Raw genomic sequence first — 13,991 nt, forward strand, 5'->3', positions numbered from 1 at the left:
TTTTCATTTGACCAAAAAAAAGAAAAAAAAAACTGACATTTCCAGACTAGTTAAAAAGGATAATGGTAAATATATTAAATTCTGTTACAAAATTGTCATCCAAATTTGACACGACATATTCACATCGACTGAGAGTCCACTTTTTTAGTGCACATTTTCAGTATTCCATTTTAATTTGTAAATCAAATTTAATATATCCAGTATTAGTAAATGGAAAAGAAAAGGAGTAGATAGTTTTTCATAATTTAACGTAATGGGTACTTCATACTAATTTCTTCCGGTAAGTCTATGCAATTAGAACCCATTACCATAGCAACTATTCATTCATTAATAATAATCGAGGTATGTTCACTAAAAATTATAAAATTTATAAACAAGTCCTTAAACTTATAAAAAATGCAATTAAGTCCTAAAACTTATTCAATTAGCACAATCAAGTCCTAAAATTAATACTATCAATATGACAAAGGGAAAATGCTTAGTTGCATTTTCAAATTAATTTTTATTTTCCATGTGACATTGTTTTATTATTTTTATTCAAAATTTTAAAATTATATTTTAAAAATAAAAAAGGAAAAGCTAAATTTTATTTAAAAAAAAAAAACAAAACTGTAAAGACAGAGAGAGAGAGAGAGAAGAAAATGGTAGGGTTGCCGATGGATGCTTCCGTTGCCACCACCCATCGTTGGAGGAGCCAACAAGCTGTTGTCGACCCTAGGCGAGGCCTTGCTAGCCCTAGACAAGGGCCGGCGACCCCCGCTAGGCTTGGGCGAGGGCACTTAGAATAGGGCACACCAGCTCCTTTAGCTAAGGGTGATGGCTGCGGAAGAAGCGCCACCGACGACCTACCATTTTTTTCTTCTGTTTTTATATATATATATATATATATATATATATATATATATATATATTAGCTTTTCTTTTTAGTTTTAAATCTAATTTTTTAAAAATTGATTTTGCCTATCATCATCCCAAATGCAAAAGGTTAAGTAACAAGATTGATCCATTAGAGAGAGTAAATGATGTAATAGCATTTATATAGAGATATGTAGAGATATGTTAGTTGTCGTAAATGATTATTTCTCATTATTTCTAAAGGGGCATGCCCTATTCCCGTAAGATGAGGACTGCACATGTTATAAAATCAAATTTCAAATAAGTTGTATCAAATTAAATTGGGAAAAAACCACCAAAAACCCTAAACTTTACCAAAAATGACAAATTTACCCCAAACTTTTTTTCTATGACATGAAAAACCCTGAAGTTTGCTAATTGTGACACATTTACCTCAAACTTTCATTTGTAACACAAAAAACCTTGAACTTTCATTTTGTGACATATTTACCCTAAATCATAGGGATATTTTTATCTTTTTACTTTTTAAAATTTTTTTTCTTTCTTTTTTTCTTTTTCTTCTTTCTTCCCTCCATAGGAGGCCGGCGTTCGGTGAGGGAGGCCCTCGCCGGTGTCGGGCGAGGGCCTCCCTCGCCGGACCCTCGCAAGATCCGGCAAGGGTACCCTTGCCGACGCCGCGAGGGCCTCCCTCGCGGATCTAGCGAGGGTGCGGCGAGGAGGCCCTCGCCGACGCCGACGGGGCGAGGGGTGGCCCTCGCGGGGACGCCGGGGGTGCCCTTGCCCGGCTTTGGGCGAGGGCCCTCGCCCGGATCTCGGCGAGGAGGCCCTCGCCGGACGCCGATGAGGGCTTGCGTCGAACGAGGGCGGCCTCGCCGCGCGGCTTCCCTCCGCCGGGCGCGGAGAGAAGAAGAAAAATAAATAAAAGAAAAACAGAAAGAATAAGACGAAAATGCTCTTAATGGGGTAAATGTATCACGGTTGCAAAGTTTGGGGTTTTTCGTGTCACAAAAAAAAAAAAAAAAAGTTTGAGGTAAATCTGTCACTTAAAGCAAAGTTTGGGGTTTTGGTGGTCTTTCCCAATTAAATTTGCATAACCTAAAAATTTCATGAATTGTGAACAATCTATTTTCTTTCTTTTATGGAAACTAGGCTCACCGTTTAGGTCTCGTGCCTAGCTTTGGAATACTTGAGCCTGAGCTTTCGAGTCATGAACCTAGCCACAAGGGACCTAAGCTTGGTTGTCTTGGTTCCGGGGCTTGGGCACTATCGCTAAGAACCAAGAACAAGCGCCAAGGTCTTAGGCTTGACCTCAAGGGATTTGTTGTGAAAAAGGTGCGATGTTAATATTTCATTACAAAAATTTGATTTTTTCCTGGACAAAAAAAAAATTGGATCATTATTGATGCCTGAATTTTCCGTATTGGTGTTTTGAGGAAATTTTGTTAATAATGAAAGATTGCAAAGACCCGGATCAACTCAGTTTAACCGAGATTGACACGGCCTGTTGGGCCCAACCCAATAGAACTCGGCCTAATCCGACCTTGAACTGTGCCACTCCCTCCCTTTCCCAAGATTCCCATGCTACATGACCCGGCTTACATGGCGCCCAACGGTTTAATCATTTAACTCCCTATCTCTTAAAGACTGGGACAAAGGGTGGATGGCAAAAAATCGTAGGAGATTTCCTTGGAGTGAAATGGGCTGGCGGCCCATATATATAAACGGGAGCAATTACAATTACAATTACAAGACTTCATTTTTATTTTCCAGCTCCCTTTTTTATTTGGGGAGAGCAGGGACGCAATGATTCCACGATTGCTCACCAGCGTAGCGGTGATTCATCCACCATTCTCATCCGCTCCAGAATTATCCACGCTTTGAGAGAAGCATCATTTTCTAAACATCACAGAGTGAGATCCAAGATTCCGGAAGAAAATATTCATAGGAAGTTTGTCCTCGAGGATTGCGGGTCGTCTAGGAGGTGGCCATCTGTTCGCTGTCACCGCTAGCATAAGTTCCGAAGGATTGCAGGGCCGGCACCGTCCAACTCTGTTCCGCGGTCGGAGACCTCGTAGAGAGGAAGTCGCACTTAAAACTCGTTTGCCGACCGTGATTTCAAATGCCGGCACTAGTCGGAGCTCTTGCTGTTGATTTGGTCTCTGATTATAGCTCCGAGATCGTTCATTTACGAGGTAATGTTTGGACTCCCTGAGTTGCTCTTGAACGTCAGCGACCGCCTCTGGGTGTTGGATTTGCAAGAGAATGGATTCTCTGGCACGATTTCATTGACGTTCACTGAAAATGCAGCCCTGACGAGTCTTCACCTCAATGGAAATCAATTTGAAGGCCCATTACCGCACTCTATTCAATTGCAAGCAACTTGAAGCGCTGGATCTTGGCGGTACCCAGTCGAACGATACTTTCCCAAAATGGTGGGAAATACTTCCTAGTCCGCGGGTTTTGGTCCTGCCATCGAACAGACTTCATGGCTCCATAGCCAACCCCGGAACTGCATTTCCCTTTTTGCAGTCGCGCATTTTCGACTGTTCCTCCAATGAGCTCATCAGTCCTCTGCCCAGCGTCTACTATGCAAACCTGAAAGTGATGATGTCGGCTGACCAGGATCGACAGGAGTTGCGGTACATGGACCAAGGTTACTACCAGGATTACATGCCTGCAACAATGAAAGGACAGGGTGTGCCAATTGTTAGAATTCTAGCGATCCTAACGACCATTGATTTGTCAAAAAATAAGTTCTGTGGAAAAATTGCCAATTCGATGGGAGAGTTATGATCACTCGAGGGGCTTAACCTCTCATATCAATCTGGAATGCCACATACGTTGCTTTTCAGGAATCTTTCCAAAGCTTGGATGGTTGGATTTCTCTTCAAAGGAACTAAGTGGGATGATCCCAACTGAGTTGACAAATGTCACGTCTCTAGAGGTCCTATATGTCTCTTCCAATCAATAAACAAGATCTATTCCTCGGGGAACCAATTCAACACATTTCAAGCAAAATCCTAGCATGGAAACCCGAGATTGTGCATATTTCCGCTATCCAAAATTTGTACTAATTCCAAGGCACCACGGGAACTCTCCGTGCTTCCTGAAGGCAAGGCCCTCACAGTACTCGTGGATATTCTCAAGCCAAGGGCTGTGGAAATAGGATTAGGATGCAGCATCGTGCTAGGACTAACCATGAGTAATTTGAAAAACCTTACATCTTTCAGGTAGATAGAATAACGTTTCTTCAATTGGGCTTTGAAACTGTGTACTAAATAAAAGATAGGGGAGCTTATCAATGTATCTGTACAGAAAATTAGATTAGAAAAGCGAAGCCTCTTTATGTGACCACTGTCCATATCTGTGAAGTGATAGAAAGAGGGCGGTTAGAAAACTTGTCCATACCATCTTTAGGAGTTGTTGTTGATGTCATTATCCCAAATGGGCAGGTGAAGTACGGAGATCGATCCATCAAAGAGAGTAAATGATCTAATAACATCCATATAGAGATATGTGATTCTCGATGGATTAGGAACAAACCCACTTCAGACCGATTAAGACCCACACGTCCAAAGACAAAATGGCATTTCACAAAATAGCAGTGTCTTTTCCCATTCAACCATGATCTAACCGTGCAATTTCCTCTACACAATTGACAACCACCCCCCTCTCTCTTTTCTCTTTCTTTCCCAAAAAAAAAAAAAAACAAAAAAACTACTAGTCCAGTTGTGGCGTCCAACTACGTTTGGTTTCAAATTGAAGATGTATTCAAACAAAATTAAGAAAAATGATTCTTTTTAAATCTTATAACTCACAATTGAAGAAAAGTAGTTTTCGAAATTGTAACTATGTGAACAAAACAAAGACGGTGATAAGAAACCTCTCAATTTCAAAGAAACATTACAACCAAAATCGTACTTATAATTTTTTTTTAAATTTTCCCAAATAAAATATGTTTTCAAGCATCCGAAAAACTGAAAAACTGAAAAACAGGATAATCTTCGCTTTTCATCTTCACAAAAGCATATCCAAACTAATTGCAAGACAAGCAAAATGACTAATGACTCTTCACGACAATGCCTCCCTCGACCATCGGGATTACAACGTGCCCTCTCGTACTCCCTCCAAAGCCAATGAATCTAGCCGAGATGGAAGTAAATGGCGGTGAAACAAACAGGGTCGCAGGGGGGTTTCTGCATCACGAGCCAGCACCAGCACCCGAGTTGCCTGCCCAGTTCGGCGAGCTGATCCATGAAGTCGTCCATTCTTTAGAGGCAACATTTAAAGAGAAAAAATAGTTAAGATTGGAGTTCGAATTGGTTAGGTTTGAATTTGGTCCGAGTTCAATCAAGTATTCATCACTAAAATTGTAATGCACAAAAATGAGTGAATTTGAATCGGACTTTTCGATCCAATTAGACCCACCTATTTGATGGACCTACCTAACGGTAAAGATGCCCTTGCTAAACATATTGGATCTATTTGCATCAAATCATATCATATTGAATTCATCCTCGTTTTATTCTTCATCTTCTATTTCTGCCATTTCATTTGTTAAGTTGCCTAGCAGTAATGATGCTGCTGCTGCACATATTGGATCCGTTTATTTGACATCAACCCTCCAGCTTCAAAAGGTTCTCAGTGTTCCATCGTTTGGCTTCGACTTATTATCTATCAGTAGATTGACGTCAACTCATACTGTTTCTATTCTTTTTTTATCAGGACACTAGTACTTTTTAAGACCATTCGCAGAAGATGACGATTCGAGCAGTGAAGCAGCACAAAGGCGTCAACTAGGCATCAACTATATGTCACCTGAATCCTCATCGATCCTGGCTGCAACTCTTCATGGCTGAAATTTTGATTTATGGCATTGAAGTTTAGGTCATTTATCCAATTGTTGGCGACTATCGCGATCTAGAGATATAGCTCCTTTGATTGTCTTAGTGATGCTTGTCCAATCGTTAAACAAAACTTGCCTGCCATTTCAGTCTAGTTCCATTAATATAACTGTCCCCTATTCTTTTGTTTGTTTGTTTGTTTGTTTTTTGTCTGAAAACTAATTTAAAACTATGCTAAACGTAGGGGTAAGCATGGTTTGGATTGAGCCGGTCTACTCCATAACCCTAGAAACAGCCCGTACAATGCTAATCCTCAAATTTTGAAACCGATGACCGACCCTATTGAACTTGGGACCGAGGACCAAACTGACCTAGGGTCAACCTGGAACTAACCGATAATTTTTTTATTTCATTTTTTATATTCCCTGAAAAGGCGACCAAAGATCGCACCAACTTAATTGATTCGGTTCGGTTCCAGGGTCAACTTGAGACCAATCGATAATTTTTTATTTCATTTTTGTACTCTCGAAAATGTGTCTGTCAGACTAACTCAATGGGTTTGGTGACAAGCGAGATCAGTTAAGAGAGGTGAGTAGCAAGCGTCGAGTGTCGAGCGAGGAGCAACAAGCCAGGCAAGCATCGAGCAGCGAGCGGCATGAGTGACTCAAAGCGAGCGAGGCGAGTGTCGAGTGGCGATGAGAGAAATTGTTTTTTTTTTCGATTTTGGCAAATTGAAGACTGAAAGGACAAATAACACAGAAGAGAACAAGTACTAGAAGATGATGTCGTGAGAGTTGTTTATATCCTTTTGGACACCACGAGAACTCCTCAAAAAAATATTTTCCTCTTTTGTAAATTATGATTGTTAACGTCATAAAAGATATTAAAAATCTAAGGTATTAAAGAACGAGTGTAAAATTACTTGAACTTCTCACTTAAGAGCTATTTAATGTTGTTATTTGTTTATTTTAGGATTTTCTCTATATAAAAAAATTATAAATAATATATTAGATATATAATATATATAGAGTCGGGGTTGATCCGGGTTAGATCGACTCTAAACTCCTAGAACCGAGGACCAACCTGCATAGTACTAGTCTTGGAATCCCAAGATCCATGACCCGACCTAGTTTCACGATAATCGGACCGGGAGGCGATATGGTTGGGCGATCTAGGGGTCGATCCGGGTTTGACCTTAAGCGATACTCATCCCTAGCTAGACGCCGAGACCAACCCAACAAGAGGGCTTCGGTACAAAGAAGTTCCAAAAGAACTTGGAGAGGGAGAGAGAGGCCAGTTTTTGTGCTTTGAAGTGCTCCTACGAGCTTTGGCTAATGAAGGGCACATTCAATAATGCTCAAAATTCTCTATTTTTATTTTTATTATTTTTGAAATAAAAAATAGAATAAAAATCCATTTATATAGGTTTTTGTTCTCAAGAACATATTCATTCCTCATAATAGATTTCAAACGGAATTAATAAACAAAAAAAAAAGTTACTTCTTTATTCTTAGAATTTTTTTTTTTCTTCCTCTTCTTCTTCCCATAAGCGGTTGCCGTCCTCGACAAAGGCTAGCAACTGGCCATATGAGGTCACCTCGAGCCTCCCGGTGGCTAGGCGAGACTGAGGTCACCTAACCACTGATGAGGCAACCTCGCCCAAATCCGGCGAGGCCAAGTCTTATCTAGCCACCGCAAGGTTGGCCTCGTTTGGCCAGGCGAGGCCAACCTCGCAAAATTTGGGCAAGGTCAAGCCTCCCCAACTCGTGTCTGACTAGTCACCGACTTATCAATTGCTTGATCCTAGCAACAGCATCAAAGTTGTGCCTAAGCACAAACAGTTAGTAGTGATAAACAACTATTAGTATATATCTAACACTCTTTCTCAAAGGAAATCGCGACAATTTATAAACATTAAAGTAAATTGACTTTGCAATTTCTATGTTTTCTTTAACAGTTGTACTGAACTGCACTTTTCACCGTTGATCTAAATCACATACTTGCATACATTCAATTCGTTAGCATTATAACCCCATAATAGATTTTTTTTTTTTTACTTAAAACTTTTAGGCTTCTCTTGCCAATGTACTCCAAACGCATATGTCATAATTCAGACTCTTAAATAGATGCATCTGATGTCTCCATAGCAAAATTTATCACTATATCACCTTGAAGCTTATACAGGCCATTGTGCTTGATTCCTTTCATTATTACTGAAGCACTTTTAACAATTTTAGAATTCCACATTCTGAAATATATCGATACTAAGTTGGATCCAAGGCACGCAAGGAAATTAAGTTTTTCTTCAACTCTGAACACGCCTCACTCTAGTCAATGTTCTCACAATATCATCATGCATTCTGATTCTAACATTACCAACACCAATGACATTGCATTCAATGTTGTTCTCAAATGCACCTTACTATAATGCATGCACTGATAAGTAGTAAACTAGTTTTTATTTGATGTAGCGTGAAAAGAACAATCAAAATCCATAATATATCCATCAAGCAATGAATAATTAGTGATAGACAATACATAATCAATACTATCAGCTACAGCCGCAATATCATCTACAAAATCAACTATAATTCCCTTACATTTCTCATTCGTTAGCTTAAGGTAATTCCTTTTAAGATGTCCTCTATTGTCATAGTTCCAACAAACAACATCACCGGGCCTAAATTGACTACGTCTGTTCATATTAGTACTACTCTTGCTAACATGTATTCTAGATTTTCCTCTATTTTCACCTACTAAAGTAGCAAATACAGGTTCGCTAGATTCTCGGATGTCCTTAGATCAAACATCAAACTTGTTGACCCAAAGGAACTACTAACAACAGTAATAGTAGTATTTCAATTATCAGGCAATGAGGATAATAAAATCAAAGTACGTACCTCATCTTCAAAGTCAATCTTAACTAAACTTAATTGACTAACAACCACATTAAATCATCTACAACTGATGCACCTTCGCTCATCTTCAAATTAAATAGACGTCACATAAAATAGACCTTGTTGATCGCACATGTCTTCTTGTACATATTAAACAGGGCTTTCATTAAATCAACAATGGTCTTCTCTTTCACGATGTTAAATGCGACGTTACGAGCCAACGTCAACCGTATAACACTCGTAACTCATCTATCTAGCAAATCCTACTCAGTTTGCTTCATTGTCTCTAGCTTCTTTTCAAACAAGGGCAAGTGTAGTTTTATTTGATAGAGATAATCTCCAATATGTATCTTCCAAAAATCAAAATCATTCCCATCAAATCTATCGATGTTCATTTTTCCTTCTTCTATCGCCATCAATTCACTTCAACTCAGCTAAACCTGCCTCTGATACCAATTGTTGCGAAAGTGAGTGATCGAACAATAATATAAACATAAGAAGAAAATATATTGGACATGAGATTTACGTGGTTTGGTCATAGAGACTTATGTCCACGGGGAGGGGTAGTGACAAATTTAGAACAATATAAAGAGATTACACACTCGAATCACTTAAATACTCTTACTGTTTTTCAAACCCCAATTACACTCAATAACGCACATAATGTTTAGCCCAAAAATTCCTCGTGAAATAATCTTTCAATATTGCAAAGAAATTCACAAATCTTACCACAATGTTTCACGACTACAAACACTAATCTTTCTTGGTGTAATTGCACAAAGAAACTTCAATGCCAACCACCCGTGTGAAAATAGCGCTTTAAGAAACCTTCACGTCAACAATAGCTTCAACAAATCTCCGTTCCTTTGAAGTCTTTGTCTAGAACTAACTTGAAAAGTGAGCCCGCTCTTCGTGATCCACTCCGCATCCCACGAGAATGTTCATATACATTATATATGCACTTTGCACTTAGAATCCAAGCCGACTTCTGCATGAAATATTATCGGATATTTTATTTCCTTTTACTCTTTCCCTTATCCATTGTTGTTTGATCGAGTCCAAGAAGCGCACGCCTACTAGGATAGCCTTGAATTTATTTCCTTTTCTGACACCAAGTCAGACTTCTTGAACTTGGACTCCAACGTAGCTTTGTTTCTATAATCTACAAATTCACGGCTCGGTCTCAACAAATCAGCAACTTGAAGTCCAAATATCCACTTTCCTTTAATTTATCTTGGATTTATTTTGTTTGCAGGCTCAAAATCGAGACATATTTTAACATATGCCGTCTATGCTAACATCACGTAGACAAACTCTAGTCGATGCTCCTCCATGATTGGCATACTAGTAGGTTTCAAACTATAGTACACCTGGACTTCTCTTGGATTGAACACCACGTAATTGCCCAAGTCTGTAAGTTGTTACACAAACAATAGATTTTTCTTCGTTCCTGACACATAATACACGTTTTTCAATTCAACCTAATGTGAACTAAAACCAGGATGTTATCACCTTTTGGTTGACATGAGTAATTAGCAACCTTAAGTTGTCTACAGACACAACTACTCGTCTACCAGTGTACTCAGATACGTTTGATGGCTTGCCTTGATCTCTAGTCATATCATTTGAATACTTCGAACAACTATTTAATTATTATCATAATTGATCAATTTATGACTTATCGTGATGAGGGCCGTCACCTTTTCTGACTCAGTGATGGAGGAATGCTTTAGTGCAGTTTCAACTACATTTCCTATTGTGGCAGGCGCTTTCAAGATATCCTAGAAATGCAAAGCCACCTTGTCAAGATCCAAATGATACAAGATTACGACAGTTGATTAGGCAAACGAATACAATAAGCGAGATCGATCATGAGAAGCAAACATTTTATTTTCACGGTCTTAAATCTGACGGAGGAACCCCCTCCGAAACAGTCGGCAAGAAGCACATGCAATTACACACCAAAAACACCTATTTTCGTCAAACTAGGACTTCTTAACAAACCATCCTTTATTCTCAACGAACTGCTCAACAGAGATATATGCATCTTTTTCATTACCATTCCACAATCAAGCTTCCTAAACAACACAAAAGACAAAAGAATTCCCAGAAAAATACAGCCCTCACTATCTAGAAGCCAACTACTTCTTGAGTTCCCTCCGAAGAATCTTTCCAGCAGCTGATTTCAGAATTGAACTGGTCAAAACTACCTTCCTCACTTTCTTGTAGAGAGCAACTTATAAGCACAAAGATGTGTATGTTGAAAAGCTTAGATCATTTGATCATCAAGAACGACGAAAAAAGCCTGGCCAAGCGTGTTTAATACAATAAAAACATTCCATACTGCTATTATTTTTTCTAAGCAACATAAATTGGGAAATGGAAATGTTTAGTTTGTGGATTTGTGCATGCAAGGTGATATCTAATTAAGTTGGTGAAAAACTTGTACAGCTAAGTAGTCCATGACAGCTTCCTAAGAGATATCGCTGCCAATTCTCCTAACCACGAATGCCATTGGTATCTCACACGATTTTTCATCAAAAGAACTATATGTTACAAAGAACATAAGTAACAGTACATCACTAAGAAAAACAAGGCATTTAAAGAGCATGTATTTAAACTTTGTTCCAGTCATGAACATACTTCGTATTAAAAATGGATTGGTTCTTTGATTTTTTTTACTACATTAATTCCTACAAAAAATTAAGACAAATCAGCCGTGAGATAACTGAGATGCTTTTGAGTATGCATTTTCCCAGTCTTAAAATCTATATTGCTGGAAAGGAACTTATTCTACCCTCGATTCTCGTCCAAACTAGCAAGGCTTTAATTTTTTGGAAGGGCTCTTACCATGTTACTGCAACATCAACGATGTCAGTATGGGTTAATGCAGCCTCCAGATTAGCAGGAGGCATCGGTTGGCAGCATAAGATGTTACATGAAGATAGCTAGTATTATAAGAAAAAATAAGTTTGTTAAAGAGCATGTAATTGATAATCTCTTAGAAACTCATGTTCTATAACAATCTTTTTTTGATATATGAGAAGAAGTGAAGATATAAACTGCAGCACCATTTTCACTTACAGCATAATGCAGAGAAGTGACCTATCTCTAGAAGCCACTGGGAAAAGCAATATTTTTGCCAATCTGCGACAATCATTAACATTAACCGTAAAACTCTTACTTAAAGCCCTTGTACTTATAATTTCTTTCACTCGATCAAGTATATGTAAAAATCAATCTTGATCAAAATAAACAATCTCTCCGATATGTAGCAGGAAAATCAGGAGAAAATAGTTTTATAACTGAAAAGCCAACAAATCTAGCACAATTATGGAATCCCCAGAAGCCAGAAAGAAGTAAAGAAACACTAGAAGAATACTCTCAACGCAGAGGTCATATGCAACCTATAAAACAGACTTATGCAGTTAATAAACAGACACGGTACTACAGATGGAAAGTAATTCAAGGACATCGGTATTGTTGGAATTTGTGATCCAATTCTAGAAACTTCAAGATAGATTTAAGCTAGAAAATTCAAGAAAAATTCTAGAAGAGTCTACAAGCTGCCAAAGTCGTTACTATAAAATAATAGTAGCTATTTGTAGAGAACTCTAGAGACTTCCTCCACCAACTTTGGCAACTATATAAAGGAGCAAGTGCTTCATGTTTTGGTGTGGGAGCTAACCATAAAAACCACATCATGTAGCTCCCTCACCAACACCTCCTTCAACTATTGTAAAATTATTTTATCCAACTAATGAAACTATTTCCCATATCCCATGTTCTTTATCCTTTCAATTATCCTAGTTTATCCATTGTCCATCCTCTACAAAATATAACATACACTTGCACACATCACTAATAAAAAACTATAACTACTTCCAAAACCACGCTTCCGCAACCCACACATCCAAAAAATTTCTAACAGGTATACACATGGCTCTTATCCAGAAGTTAAAACAAATCTAGCAAAACAAATTTCTTACTACCTGCTTGAAAGTCCAATGAGAAATTCAAAAAAGAAAAAAGGGAGATAATTTTACCTTTCATGATTGCAGGTCCTCATAACAACTGGAGGCAGGAAGGGCCCAGTCTTGCAGTCCAACCCCTTGGCTTGCATATTTGGAGCCAAAATTCTACTGGAAGAATATCTTTGACACTTCTCAGTATTGAAGCCTCGGTCCCAACTGCAGCTAACTTGGTCATGCAATAACCCTGCCGACCAGCATAATCAATTGCAGGACACGACTAAATAGCAGAAATCCTTGTGATCACCCGACACACGAACATGGCTCATCAACTAATGCCATAACAAGTTCAAATTCAATCAACTCAAAATTAAATTTGTCCATTTTAGAAGTGATTGGAAAAAGGGTAAAAGAAATCAAGACTTCCAACATATGTCAGTGTTTGAGTGGGCATGGCAGAGATGTAGAATCAAGAAAACAATTAGAGTACTGCAAGTTTCATAATCCCTACCTCAATGAAGTCAACATGAGGAAAAGCTTGAACAAAGTCCTCAATGCTCTTCCTGCTCAGAGAAGCACCCACAAGGGACCTGCTTCAAGCTCCTCAAGCCCCTTTCACTGGCACACTTCACAGTCCTGGTCAGAGCAGTCAATGCGGGTGGAACCACAGCGAAATGGGTGACTCCATACCTATCAACCGAAATTTCTATCCAAAGATAATGTTCTTGCAGGCCACACGTTTAATCTGGAAGAAACTGATTCTCTACCTTAAACGTAATCACAGACAATAATTCTCTTTACCCTGCAATTGGCATTTTTGATACCATAAGATTAAACAAAAGCTTCACGAAGTATTCTAAGTAATCAGTAAGCGCCAGAAAGGCACGCAACAAACCCAATTTCAACTTCCTGGATAATCAACCATCCACAAATGCACCAAATGATACAATACGGAACCACCAACAATATCATAAGAGAAAAAAGAACACCAAATGAAGCAAATTAATTCAGGAATCATCATGGCACAAGAAAACATGGGAAACGTAAGCACCGAACCAGAATGTCAGTTGCAACAAGCAATGAGTATGGAATGGAATTGCTTGACCTCCACAATATTCCAGCGGTCAATTACTGAGTCCATCTTGATCTGCATTGCAAACGCAACAACATTAGAAACCATAGACAACTCAAAAATCTGGAAACCAGACAACAGAAAAGAAAAGAGAAGAAATCTGGTGCTTTGGAAGTGAAAAAAATCATACATGACCTCGGATAGACAAGTAAACTGAGCTTGTTTCATTTGAACCTGGCCACTCCGGAGGCTCGAAGTAGAAAAATGCGGGACTTGAAGTAACAGCATAGAAAATATATTCCGGCGAGAAGGTGGGGAGGGGTCGCTTCTTCGTGCGAGCGGGAGAAGGACG

This window comes from Eucalyptus grandis, chromosome 6, assembly GCF_016545825.1.
Source record: "Eucalyptus grandis isolate ANBG69807.140 chromosome 6, ASM1654582v1, whole genome shotgun sequence".
Lineage (NCBI taxonomy): Eukaryota > Viridiplantae > Streptophyta > Magnoliopsida > Myrtales > Myrtaceae > Eucalyptus > Eucalyptus grandis.